General features: G+C 37.1%; 1 protein-coding gene and 1 long non-coding RNA gene across 11 annotated transcripts in view; one reads left to right on the forward strand and one right to left on the reverse strand.

The window, feature by feature from the left end:
- Positions 1-421: 421 nt before the first annotated feature.
- LOC148124060 (uncharacterized) lies at positions 422-14,273 on the reverse strand. The gene is made up of 3 exons (XR_015740246.1): positions 13,943-14,273; positions 11,774-11,839; positions 422-1,965 (listed from the first exon to the last, which is right to left on the reverse strand). It is a non-coding gene; the product is annotated as an uncharacterized LOC148124060 (long non-coding RNA).
- STARD3NL (STARD3 N-terminal like) overlaps positions 14,243-14,579 on the forward strand; it is a 59,553-nt gene continuing 59,216 nt past the window's right edge. For 6 of the 10 annotated variants that reach the window (XM_087917194.1, XM_087917193.1, XM_087917197.1 and 3 more), the window contains exon 1: positions 14,398-14,561. The gene's annotated coding sequence lies outside the window, so the exon portion shown is untranslated. Of the gene's footprint in view, positions 14,562-14,579 lie in introns of all 10 variants that reach the window. The other 4 variants (XM_087917199.1, XM_087917203.1, XM_087917206.1 and 1 more) reach the window with 2 other exon arrangements.

Below are 14,579 nucleotides of genomic sequence, written 5' to 3' on the forward strand. Positions count from 1 at the left end.
CAACTGACAGACTCCTGCTATTTTTTTTTTAATACTTTTGATTTTTAAGCTGTAACAACTGGAACAAAATGTCTTGAAAAATATTTAACTGCAAGCAAAACAGATACTTTTTTGTAGCCTAGTGCTAAGATACCACCACAAAAGAGTGATATGGTTAGCATCACATATAATTGTCTTTGACCTCTGACCACTTTTCACTTCCTTACTCTGTGGTGATATCAGTTTATATAGCAGTTTTTTAACAAGAGATGAAACAAGAGATGAGCAAAAGATTTTCATATTTCTGAACATAGCAGAGTCAGCAGCAATCTGGTATTGTATGTTTACCTCTTGTTCTGTGGCTAGTGACAGAACAGAGAAGATGGAAATGTGTGTTGGTGGTCACTCCTGGGGCAAATGCAACATATGGTTAGATTCATTAGTATAACACGTTCAGCCAGTTTAATGATACTCACAAAGATTTCACCATGATTCTTTTTAATTTACAGCCCTTTCATATGTCTGTTGAATTCACTTTACTTTGAGTATCTAATGTTGCTCAGATGCTCTACTGGGATATTTGCATATGTACATATATTATCTATAATTTTAAAGCATTTAAAATTTCAACTATTCCTTAATAAGCATAATAAGCTACTTTTAGAATTTTGTAATGTAGGAACAGATCAGAGCATACCTTTATTAAAAAAACCTGTAATAAACAAGCTTAGTTACAATTATTGTGAAATTCTTAAGTATTCATGTAATTATAAGGAGACAAGTTATTAAATTTTGTCATATTGAAAACTTCCTATTCAGAACTCAATTTTATTCTAAAAAGTGGCCACAGTGGCATTATTGGCATAATTTTCTTTTTGTAAGTTACTTTTTATTAAATATTTTTACAGAATAAAAATCAATACCAACTTGGAAAAAGAAGCAAAGAAATGTGATTAAGTAATTGAGAAAAGGTAAAAGAACAAGTTATAAATGAGTGGGTTCCAATCTTCTTTATAGCAGATTTTTCTGTGTCTGTTCCTTCTTTACATATTCTTTACACAGTCTTCTCATTCTAATCAGCAAACGTATTTTTGTAGTTTCATTTTTGTAGTTTTCAGCAAAAAGAACATAAAAAGTTCCAGTCATTAACAAATGTAGTTATAGTTTTTCATTAATTAAACAAGCTAATTTTGCCATCTTTGCAAATTCTGTAGGAGTATTTCAAAGTCTTTCTGTCTTTGTACTATGATACTCTTGCCATTTATAGAAACTTCCGTAGATCTTTTTAGTTGCCTATTTTGGTATTATTTTCTATGCAAGAGCAAGGTGCAAAAATAAATTTTTTTTTATTCTTTGTTCTTAGCATGATAGAAATGAAGGCATTAATAGATTATTTCAAGCTGTTTCTTAGGACTTAGGGAGTGAAAATAATAGTGGTAGTTTAGATAGATGGTGCCAATTTTAAAAAATGACTTTTATTTTGGCAAGTCTGTAAATGTAATAATTGTGATTCCCACACTCCAGAATAGATTAGCAGAATAAATCTTAAACTTGGAGATCTTTGGGGCATGATAATCTATTGATCTTTTGGTAGCATTTTAATGCATTTTTAGATTAAATCAATTAAGCAATTACAAATCTTCTGGAGATTTTATTTCATTCCTCTGCCTAAAGTGTTCAAATACACTAAGTTACATTAAGTCTAGGTGCTGTGGAATATAGTAGCATGGACAGATTCACCAATAATTTATTGGGTTTATCTGACTTATATTCCTCCAGCTTTCAGTCTGATGCTTAACTGATACCTTGCTCCTCATTTTACTAGAATTTATGTTGGTTAAAATGCCAATGATCCAGTTTCAGATCTTCACATGACATGAAGCTTATTAGATAATTCAGTCAATCACAAATTCGTAATTCAATGTTTTCACAAGATTCTGTCATGAAGATAAAATGAGAGAAGTTTCCCATGCATGCTGTTTTAACCTGCGAGAAAAAAGATGGGACAGAAATATAACAAATAAAGATAATAAAGGAATAAAGGAAATATGGAGTTGTAATGTGCTTTTAATGTAACTGAATTGTCCATCCTATATTCATACATGAAATAGAATATTCCCCACTATCTTATCAGAGTTGAAGAAGCTTCTTGGATGAGAAATGAAATGTCTTCGAAGAAAAAACAAGGAAGTCCAGTTGCCTCCTGAAAAAGCACCTTTGAGACAATCATGACATGGATGCAGGGGTGGGATTCTACCAGTTCGCACCTATTCGCTAGAACCGATTGTTAACATTCTAAGCAGTTCGGAGAACCAGTTGTTAGAAGAAATTACTGGCCTAATCCTGTAAGGAATGCAGAAAGGAAACATTCTGGTGTTGCTTACAGAAACTGCCTTTTCATTAACCCTTATTACATTCTTGGCAGGATTAGACTTCCTGTCTCAGGAATGTCTCTGGAGTTTCTTTTCCCTCCTTTGCTGGTACTTTGCTTGTTTGGAATGACCATTCAAAGTTACAATGGCACTGAAAAAAGTGACTTATGACCATTTTTCACACTTACAACTGTTGCAGCATCCCCACAGTCATGAGAGGCCAGGCGAGGAGATGCGTGCCTCGATGTGAGTGATATTGAGTTGGCCACGCCCAGCCAATAACATGACCACCAAGCCATGCCCACCAACTAAGCAATGCCCACAGAACCAGTTGTTAAAAAAATTGAATCCCACCCCTGCCTGGATGACTCAGAAGCTCTACAGACCTATGAAATGGAATACATTTCCAAGATGGAATTTCCATTTTTGTGTAGTAAATTGTGAAAATTTAACAAAATACATGTATTAAAGAAAATGCCTATATGGTATTATAGGAAACCATGCACATTAATGCATCATGTTAAAGAAATATACTTTAAAAATGAGAATACCCTTTGAAAAGCACCTAAGTGTTGCATAAATGAAATTTACATGGATTTTTATATAATGTAAGGGGCTACTGCCAAACTTGCAAAAGGAGGCCAAAATAAAAATATATTCACAAAAGAGGAAAGTGTGTGAAATATATCCTATTTATCACCCTAGTTTGCTGTCACACAGAATAATTATAAATCTATTCAATAGATCTAATCTGGGGGTCTTCAACCCTGCAGTGGGCAAATTTGGGATTTATGAATGTTCTTCCATGAAGTGGACCATGGTGTTCATAACTAATAAAAATGCTTATCACACAAAATGGAAAGGATGCCTGCTGACATCTCTTAATACCTCTCAAGATATTTTTCTATCTAATTAAATACAAAATTAATATACTTGAGAAAGAAGAGTTGGCATGACAATAAAAAAGACAAAATAAAACTTATTTGAGAATGCCAATAAACCGGGTAGATGGTTAGCCTATAAATTGAAAAAACAGACAGAAAAAAGTTGGATTGCTAAATTGCAGAATGAGCCACCAAGAGGAATATATATATATATATATATATATATATATATATATATATATATATATATATATATATATATATATATATATAAAATTCAGGGGTTCTACGAGAAATTATATAATGAAGAAAGCTATACTACAGAGGATAAAGCGATACAATGTCTAAAAAAAAGCAGAAGTACCTAAAATAACCAAAGAAAAATAATAATATGTTAAACAAAGAGATAAGATTATCAGAAGTAATTGTGGCGATAAATAAACAAAACAATAACAAGGCACCAAGCCCAAACAGACTTCCGGCAGACCTGTATAAAGATCAGCAGGAAATTTTAAGAAATGTGTTACTTGAAGTATATAATGTAGTTCTGGAAGAGGCGAAAATACCACAAACATGGAGAGAAGCAACCATCACAATTATCCCTAAGGAAAATACAAACCAAACAATCAAAAATATCTCTCTTAAATATGGACTATAAGATCTTTGTATCAATAATAGCTGATTGACTGAAAAAAATTCTTAAATGATTTCATATACACTGATCAAAATGACTTTCTACCAAAAAGACAGCTTAAAAATAATATAAGAGTAATTTTAAATACCTTGGAATTTTATGAAGAACATAACAGGGAGCAGGTGGCCCTACTATTTCTGGATGCCCAAAAGGCATTTGATAATGTTAAATGGGACTTCATTCTATAACAACTCAGATACATGGACTTTGGTCAGAAATTTCTAAATGTAATATCGGCGATATATAATAAGCAGGAAGTCAAGATAATAATAAATAGGGAGATGATGGAAAATTTCAAAATCCAAAAAGGTACAAGGCAAGGCTGTCCATGATCCCCGCTTCTGTTTATTCTAACACTAGAAGTATTAACAAGGATAATTAGAAAAGAAACATCAATAAAAGGCCTACAAATTAAGAAAGAAATATTCATATTACAAGCCTTCGCATATGACTTGCTCTTTATTCTGGAAGAACCAGAACAATTGGGACCAAAACTTATAAAAATATTAGAAGAATACAGAGAGGTTGCAGGACTGAAAATAAAAAAAGAGAAAACTAAAATAATTACTAAAAATATGAGACAAAAAGAATCAAATAAACAAAAAGAATCATTGACTAAGATAATGGGCATCCAGGTATTTAGCAAAATAAAAGATTTAGGAATTCAAATATTGGCAAGATGTACAACAATTAGGGAAGATAATTATGGTACATTAATGAAATATATATCAGAAGACCTGGAAAGATGGGAAAACCTAAGGTTATCTTTTATGGGTAGAATAGCCGTAATAAAGATGAATGTCCTTCCAAAACTACTCTTCCTCTTTCAAAACATAGCAGTAATATTAGATAAAAAGATTTTTGGAGAATTAAACAAAATAACATCAAATTTTATATGGCAAAAGAAAAAAGCAGAGAATTCAGAGGTGGCTTGAGGAGATGGTAGGGCATAAAGTTGAATATAAACCAGAATTTTTCCTTTGTGGAATTAAAGAGAAAAATACAATAAAGAAGAGATTTATTTAATAATACATTTGATTACGGCAGCAAGACTAACCTTTGCTCAAAAGTGGAAAGACAAATTCCCAATGAAAATGATGTAATAAAAAAGATATGGACATGCGCTGAGATGGATAAACTAACGTTAGAGATTAAAAATAAAGACAAAATAGAATACTATAAAGTATGGGATAAATTCTATCTATGGTGGGAAAAAAGGAAGGATTTAGAATCAAAAGAGAATATGGTTGGTAGAACGGATCACTAGAATTGGAAACTTGCATAAATGTACAGGTGTATAATTGTAGATATGTATATAAAATATGTATTTTATGCCATAATATATGACAAACAGGATTGTCGGAATGATCACACTACATCCAATATTTTTAATAATTTACTTAATAAAATTTTGAAATAAATAAAAAAGATATTTTTCTGTTATCTCAGCTTACTCCCCCTACAAATATATATGTGTGTGTGTATGTGTGTATACCTCTGGGATCTGTTTGGTCCAATTAGTATTTTGTGTATCTGTGTGTGCATGAGCACATGCATACACTTTCATATGTTATCTATATTGCTCCCCATTTCAGTAGAGCTACTTCCTTCATTTCACAACTTTTGCCAGTGAATGAAAAATTATATATATCTCTCAGAAGCCAGAAAATTCTGGAATAACTTATGGACTGATGCATAAATAAACCAGAATGAATGTGCAATCAAAATAAAAAGAGCAATTGCATTAATACAACTACATTTTCCAAATCAGTAAATTCATTTTTATCACATATTTCTCACATATTCCAGAGGTTATAGTTTCCAATTCATACCATTCATGCCCTTATTAGTCTTTGACACCTCTTTGATAAATCTGTAATTATGGGGAATCGGAAGGAGGTCATTTTCACTGTTCTAAGGATTTAATAACTGAAATAATATGTAAGGTCTGCCTCTCCTCCCCGTTCAAGAAAGCACAAACTCTTGAAGCTTCAGCTTTTCAAAAGGAAACTTTTATTCAAAGGAAGGTGATTGCCAGACAAAAGAAAAGCAGGCTCTAAGTTCCCCTAAGCCAATTTCGTTAGGATAAAGGAGTTAGAAACCGCTTCCCTGAGTCCAATATTGAATGAGCCAATCCACAGGTGTGAAAATGTTGTGGAAATGGCCATCCTGGGAAGGAGATAAGGGACTGTTCCAGGAACTTCTTTCAGGAGGCTTCAGAACTAAGACAAAACAGATGGCCCTTCCCCACTTAAACATTCCCCAAAGGTAAATCAAAGCACATGGCAGATAGGTGTCAGAGTTAGGGTTAATAAACTAAGGGATTACAGATATGTAGGAAACAGGAAGAGGGTAATAATTGAATAAACTACCTAGTGCCCCCTCCCCACAAAAATGGCAATATCACAATCTGATATGCTGCCCCCCACCCCGAAAAATGAGAGATCTACCTGTGAAGAAAGCACAAAAAGCAACAACAAAGTGAGTTATTTGAGTTTGTTAAGGGACTTCTGCAGTAATGCAGGGCTTCTGACATGATTTTTAGCTCATTCTAGGAAGGGGGTAAATGCTTCCAGGCTACTAAATTGCATGGAACAATGGTGTGTGTGAGAGTCTAGGATTTCCTTGATTTCGAAGTGTTGTTCCCCCTCAATCATTTACCTGTATGACAAAAGGTTTTTCTGGGTCTCGGTGTTTTAGGATGGATTCAGCTGAAAATCATTGTTTCAGTTTCTCGAATGCCTCCTGGCCTTCCATAGTCCAGTTTATAGCCCATTTTGGCTTCGACTTGTTTCCTCTTTTGTTTTCAAAAGGTTAGTGATGAAGAGTGCAATTTGCGTGAAAGCCAGGATAAATTGTCAATAGAAGTTTGCAAACCCCAGGAAACTCTGCAGTTACTTGTGCGTGCGGGGAGGGGTGCAGTCAATCACTGCTTGCACTTTTCCTGGATCCATCTCCACGCCCTTGTGGGATATTTGGTATCTCACTAGTCTATCTTATCCTGGTGGAATTCACATTTAGACAGTTTTGCATAAAGCTTAGCGGCACGGAGTTTCTTTAGGACTGCCTGGAAAAGTTTTATGTGCCCAGTTTTGGTTTTGGTGTATATTAAAATGTCATCTAAATACACCAAAACCCCTTTGTATAGGTACTCCTGGAGCACCTTGTATATGAGTTGGATGAATACAGCAGGAGCTCTTTGTAGTCAAAATGGGAGCACTTTGAATTGGGTGTTAAAAGTGGTTTTCCATTTCTCCCCTTCTCTAATCCTGATTCGGTAGTAAGCTTCTCTTTGTCCAGTTTTGAAAAGACTTTCCCCATCTTTTTTTTCTCAGAACAGCACTGGGGCAGCAATTTTTGGTAGCATTAGTTTGATGAAACCCCTAGCCAAGAAGATCCTAAATTCCTCAAATTCTCGGGGGGACATGCTATACATCTTGGGTTTTGGTAGTTTGGTGCCTGGGAGGATTTTGATGGTGCAATCTGTGGGACAGTGGAGGGGAAGCTCATCCAAGCCCTCTTCACTGAACACCTCAACTAAGTTCTTGTATTCCCTGGAATACAATGGGAATACAATGTATTCCCTTGGCGCAGCTCTCCCAGTCACAGCTGTTTCTTTCTTTGGGTTTCTTCCCAGTTCCTCTTTTTGGCCATCTGGTCCAGTCACTCCCCATTGGAATCTTAGAGTTCCCTCCTTCCAGTTTATTCTGGAGTTCTACTTCCTCAACCAGGTAAGTCCCAGGACTAGTGGCCATTCCATTCTGGATGCCACAATAAATATGAGTCCCTCATCATGAATCCCCATGGCTATGTCTAGAGGTTCTGTGGCAAATGTTGCTGGCTTCCCCCGGTGATTGATCCGTCTAACTGGCAAAGTGCATTGGGGTTTTTTTTAGCTTGTGCAGGTGGATGCCTAGCTTCCCTACCATAGTTGGGCTAATTAAGCACTGGGTGTACCCTGATTCCAAGAAAGTTTTATTCTTTCCCCCTGGCTAGGGATGAACAGCCTCAGGGGCAGGGTGAGCAGTTCAATTGGGTCACTTAAAAATGGGTCATCTTCAGAGTCACTTTTGGACAGCTCAGTCCTTCCCCTAGTGGTGCCGGAGTTCCTTCCCCTGATTTTGCGAGGGGCAGAAACTCCACAGCCTCTCTACTTCCCAGCGCGGTTTAACACAGGGAGTGGTCTCTTTCCCATGGGCTTTCCATCTGACAGGCATTCAGGCTTCTGGGCAGGGTTTTTGAATGGCACTTAGCTGTATGGTGCCCCTCCTTCCTGTACTTGAAACAGGCTGACGATCTCGGCATGAGGGCAGTTTGAGGCTTGGGCATTTCCCTTTTCCCCTGGGATGGGGATCTTTTCCAGGTTCTTCCTGCTTGGTACTGGCTCCTGGCCAGATTGCTCTCCACCTCTTCGGCTAGAAGGTATAATTCATGCAGACGGTTTGGGGCTCCTCTAGCTAGGAAAGCCTGGTAGAGGTCATTGTTTTCAGGCTATCCCTGAACCAGATCACCAGGATGTCTTCCCACCAATCCATCCTGCAGGCAAGGTCTCGGAATTCTTCAGTGTATTCAGCTATTGGCCACTGACCCTGCTTCACAGGTCTGATGCAGTCATGGGCCTTTTGATCCACCAGGGTGTTGTCAAACTGGCAGCAGAGAGCCACCATAAAACAGTCAGAATTTCTCAGCTCAGGGGCCTTGGCATTTTGGCTGCCGTCTCTTCCAGGGCCAGGGTGACAACTCGAACTGGGTTTGGCAGTTCCACCATACTCTTTCATGTATGTGAGTACATGCGCCAGGAAGGATCCCAGTTGCTGGTTGCCATCGTACTTCACTCCGGGGGGGTGCCTTCCTCTCCAGTTGTGGTACCCTGGGCCTACTGGGGACATTCATTGGAGCCGGCGATGCGAGGGCAGGTTGGGTGGGGCAGCTGCTGCTCCTGTGGCAGCGTTGGCTTGGCTTGCGACCACTGTATCCAAAATGACAGGTCTGGCTCCATTGGCTTCTGCTACAGCCTCCCTCCCTGGCGATGATCCAGCTCCCCCTTTACTCTGAGGTCCTCAAAAGCTTCCATCATGAGTCACATGACATGTCTTTTGAGTTGATCATTCCTGTCCAATTCCTCAGTTGGTTCTTGGTCTGACAGGGCTTACAGCACATTTCCAGCTTGGTTGCTGGCTGCCATAGGTGAGGGGGACTCCTCTGGTTCTGCCATCCCAGTTGTCTTTTTTCCCCACTCCAATCAACCACCAGAGCTTCCAGCACAGCTTCGATGTTTTCAATGGAGACAGATGGGGCTGGCATCTGGCTGGGTAGTAGTAGAGGTCTCCCCCTGCATTCTGCCTCTCCTCCCTCACCGCTTTGTTCGACATTATTTGCAGGGTCCCCTTGGTAGAGTGAAATTGCTTCTCCAGGTTGACCACTTTTGCAGAGCCTGCTTTATGTAAGGTTTGCCTCTCCTCCCTGTTCAAGAAAGCACGAACTGTTCAAGCTTCAGCTTTTCAAAAGGAACTTTTATTGAAAGGAAGGTGATTGCAATACAAAAGCAAAGCAGGCACTAAGTTCCCCTTAGGCAATTCAATTAGGATAAAGAAGTTAGAAACCCCTCTCCTCAGTCTGATGTTGAATGAGCCAATCCACAATCCACAGGTTGTTGTGGAAATGGCCATCCTGGGAAGGCGAAAAAGGATTGTTCTCAGGCACTTCTTTCAAGAGGCTTCAGAACTGAAGCAAAACAGATGGCCCTTCCCCTTACACATTCCCCAAAAGTAAATCAAAGCATAGGGCAAATAGATGTCAGAGCTAGGGTTATAAACTAAGGGAGTACAGGATATGTAGGAAACAGGAAGAGGGTAATAAGTGAATAAATGATCCAGGGCCCTCCCTCCCCACAGAAACGGCAGTATCACAGTAGAGATCTGACATAGCATTTTAAAAAGTTCTATAAGAAGTAAAGCAATAGCTCCTGCCACTAGCAAACATTCAAAATTGCCACATTTTATGCAGTCTCATAAAATTTTAAATGGGATGATACTTATTGTCCAACAGGAGTAACTGAAACAGGTATTTTTCTTTTCTCAAATGTAGGATTTCAATTATTACATATTAATTTCATGTTAAGTTTGCTAACCTAAAAACCTTTGATAATAATTCTAGTTTCAATAAATACCACTTTCTTTTGAACAAGTATTCTAACAATATATATATAATTAAAATCTAAGAAAGTATTGGAAACAAAGGAGTATTTTAGTACAACTCTTCTTAATGCTAAAGAGAAAAAAAAACTATTGTTCAGTTTAAATATAGTTTGGAAACAACTGGAAAAAAAATCAGCAGGAAAGGCATACATATAATCCTCTCTTATATCAGCTAAGGGAAATTCCACCATGGTAATTCATCAGAATGATTTCAGTTAGCAAATGGGCCAAAAGCTGAACTTGTAAATAATACATTTTTTAAAATGACAAAAGCTGTAGAACTGCCTGTGTTCAGGTTTATCTAAATGAATTAATTTGTCTTCTATAAGCAAACAAGACCTGTATATCAAAGGAACCTTTTCATTAGACTGCATTGATTCTTACCACAAAATAATGGTTGAAATTACTTGAAACTAGTCTATTCTAGTTCTTAAAATTTGCTGAGGTGTGATGCCGTAAATAAATGAAATAATCTGATCTCTTTCATGAATGAAATTAAATGTTAATAAACAAACAACCAAATAATAAAGTGCTGAGATTGATAGATTGCTAGGGGCTTGACCAAACAGAACAGGAATAATTTTAGAGGGGGCATGTTTCAGATCCCTTCTATCCCACATCTTATTGGACCCCAAAGACATGTTACCTCAGTTGCAGTCTCTGTTACAGTCTCTGTCTTACAGAATAGCATCTCAGAAATGGCTTGTTAGCCTTTCCTAAGATACTGAAAAACTGGCTGTTTCCCAAGAAGTTGGGGTCAGGTGTTTAGGTGAGTTCTGCTGTCATGAGATGCTTTTGTTTCTTTTTATTGAGATTTATAAAGATTTTTTTTATTTTTTATTCTTATATGCCTGGGATTAAATGTGATGGGTTTTGTATGTGTCGTTTTAATCCTTCTATGCTACTTAAGAGTCATTTTGTATGAAATCAGCAGCTATATCCATCTTATTATTAAGGAATATTTTTAAAGCACTTCTCACTTGGTCGGTGCAAACTTGACTATTTTTTAAAAGGTATGATCTCAGTTGTTTGAGATTACCGCTAAATTTTGAGAATCTTTTCTTGATGCTGCTCCACTGAAATGTCTTAGTCATATCCTTTCCCACCATCTAGTGGTTGTTTGGACCTTTACAAATCTGGTATGTAGCTGGCTCATAGGCTTATTTTTCCAATTCACATTATTTTGCATTATTTTTTATCTAACAAGCTTTTAGCATCCCATGATTGCTGAGCCTATTTGGTGCCTGTTGGTCTTTTCTGTTCACTTAAAAATCTGGGGGTTACCTCCTGCAAGTATATATGATTTATGATTGTTGTATTTTATGATTATGATCATGATTTATCATTTGTTGCTTGTATGTACACTGAGAGTTTATGCGCTGGAGACAAATTCCTTGTGTGTCCAATCACACTTGGCCAATAAAGAATTATTTCTTCTCTTCTCTTCTTTCTCTCCTTTCCTCTGCTCCTAGCCTCTCCTCCCCTCCCCTTCCATTCTAGCATTCATTAGTGACATAAAACAAATGGGAATTGCAACACAATTTGGTGAACTCTTCTTTGTCAACTATTATCACAAAAACAAATTTAAAATAACAACAGATGAACAACATACATTGAATTCAGTATTCTCACCTTCTGAGTCCTCACCTCATTTTTGCCCCCCATTTTTCAGATGGAAGTTTGTAAAGACTTAAAAATTGTCTAGGAAAATGCCTGAACTAAGAGAGAATATATGGAAGAAATGTTTCAAATTTACATTAAATTATATAATCTATAATCATTAAATTATATAATCTATAATCTATAGGATGATGTATTGTTGGGACTTCTGGGGAATATGGCTAACTAAACACACTTATGGGGGGAGATCTCTGTAGGATTTCTCCCTGGAGTGTTGGCTCTTCTATCTTTTAACTGAAGGGACTGATATCTCATCAATTTTTAATGACCCACCCAGTTAGGGTGTGTTGAAGGACTTCCCCTTAGGACCCTTCAATGCAGCTGTAAACTGGCAAATTGCTTCCGAAGTTGAATTCCTAAGCTATCTGATTGCCAAAAGCTGGGAGGGGAGGGACTGCTATGTGTTTAGGGATCAAAGAAGACATATGTTTTGAAATTCATTTTTCAAAAAACCAGTAAGTTATGCCTTTCTTTCTTAATCACCTTCAATTATTATTATTCTATCTTAAGTCAACTTAATAGATGCTCTTTGTAGCAACAGCCTGATATACTATTTTGAAGACTCGCACCATTTTAGGGATCTCTTTGTCTCAAAGAACAAGGAAGAAGGCTGCAAAGGCAATCCAAACAAGGAAATATGCTGAGAAAAATAAGCTGTCAGAGAAAGATAAAAGATTGAAAGCTGTGATTTTTGTTTACTATTGTAGTAACTGGTAGCTTGATTTTCAAAGCTATGCATGGCTAAAATCTTCTGATTCTGACTAAAAAAGGAAGCTAAGATGGTGGAGCAAAGTATTTGAGATATATTTGAAATGTCTCTAAATAAAATATGCTAATTTGTTGACCAGTTGTTCTCTGATGACAAAAAAAAGTCCTCTCAAAGTACTTCTGAGATGCAAACATATGGAGAATGTTAACAAACTGCTGAGACAACTTTACAATTGTACTTTGAGGGAAAGGGAAGGGTGAAAGAAAGGCAGAAAGAAAGAAAAAAGTCCCCCCCCTTCTGTAAGATCAAAGAATTTGAAATAAATTTTGTAAATAAAAATGGTGCCTGTTCACAATGATTACTAGGTGCAAATACTATAGCAAGGAAGATAAAGTTGGAATGGTTATATTGAATAGTTTACTTGAAGAGGAAAATATGTTATTTGGCTATCAATTCTGGAATTTGTGAAAAAAATGAAACTTTGATTTTGGTTTTGTTGGTTGGAAAGATTTGCTGTTATAGAAATGGCTAGTTATATATTAGTATGTAAAAGCAAAAAGTTGAGGTTGGAATATATTTATCTTGTACTGTACTAGGAAGTCAATGCTCCCTTTTCTTTATTTTTCTCTTCCCCTTTGTATTTCACACCCCCTTTCCTGTTCCCTTTCCTTCCCTTAATTTCTTATTTTTCCCTTTTTTGTATTTTATACAATAAAATAAAAAAGGATAAAAAGGATGATGTACTCGGAAAAGTTGGAAGTCAATGCTCCCTTTTCTTTCTTTTGTTGGTACTTAACTGCAGACAAGTTGTCAAGGATGTATAAAAAGCACTTCAGATGAACGTTGTAAATGTAAAGAAGGAGCTTTTTATTATTTATGATGGATGTGTGATAAAGCAAAGAAATATTAGAGTAGGATTCACACCTTAATACAGACAATTCTTAAAATGAATATAACCAGAAAACCAGTTTTCTTTTGGGTTTCATGGAAAGACTTGGAAAAAATGGAACTTTGATATTACTCTATGCACAGAAATGGAAGGCCACCTCTATTTCCAAAATGAGCAAATGGCTGCAAAAACTGATGGAGTTAGTAGGGATGGCTAAATGGCTTTGATCAAAGAAAGATGGCTTTGATCAAAGAAAAAAAAAATGCAAACACTTTTATTTCTACTTGGAAATAGCTTCTAGACTTTATGCTTGAGATAGGGAAAAATGAAACTTTGATTTTGGATTTTATTGATTAGATAATCTTTCCTATTATTTACTTTGTATTTTCTTTGTATGCTGCATTATAAACTAATAAAAATATTTTTAAAAAATTAGGAAAATTGAAGCAAAAAGACTATAATTGATTTGCGAAAAAGCTGAAGTTCAGGTCTAAAGAGAGCTAAAGGAAAAAATGCCATTAAAAATCTTCCATCGTACCTCGTGCGTAAGTTACTTAGCAGAGTCCCAAATAACTCCTATGCGAATTGCCACGTTCCCCAGGGCGCGGACTGCGCATATACAGCACAAAGCATGGGGGAAAGTACTTTCTACGTACTTTCCTGACGACCTTTCGTAAAGCAGACTTACTTTTGATTTTTTAAAAATGTATTCTATGATACCGTTTGAATTGTAATGCAGCACCTTACCAAAGGGCAATGGACATGAAATTTTCACCATAACTGAAAATTTGCACAATTAGTTAATGCAGACAGAAAACTAGTCTTTCAGCAACAAATCACTTCTATGATGAACACTTCCGACGATGAACAGTCAAATAAAAGGGAGGAACCTTCGCCCCTGTTGGACCTTCCCTGCCGCCTTCCTTTTCGGGTGGTTCCGCCCTTTGCTGGCGGCGCTTTAGTGGCCGCTCTGACTATCAGCCGTTCCGCTACCCGTCCGGCTCCTCCCTCAAGGCCTCCGGGCGGTGTGTTATCGTCGCCGATCGGGCGTGACCTTAGTTACTTGGGGGTGGGGAGGACGGTGAGGAGCCGCTTGAGGCGGGATAACTTCGGCAAGCTTGCCCCGCCCTCCAGAAAAAACAGAGCTGTTCGTCCCGGTAAGAACTTCACCCCCC

This window comes from Pseudonaja textilis, chromosome Z (genome assembly GCF_049901715.1).
Source record: "Pseudonaja textilis isolate UNSWEBS1 chromosome Z, rPseTex1.2, whole genome shotgun sequence".
In the NCBI taxonomy this organism is placed as follows: domain Eukaryota; kingdom Metazoa; phylum Chordata; class Lepidosauria; order Squamata; family Elapidae; genus Pseudonaja; species Pseudonaja textilis.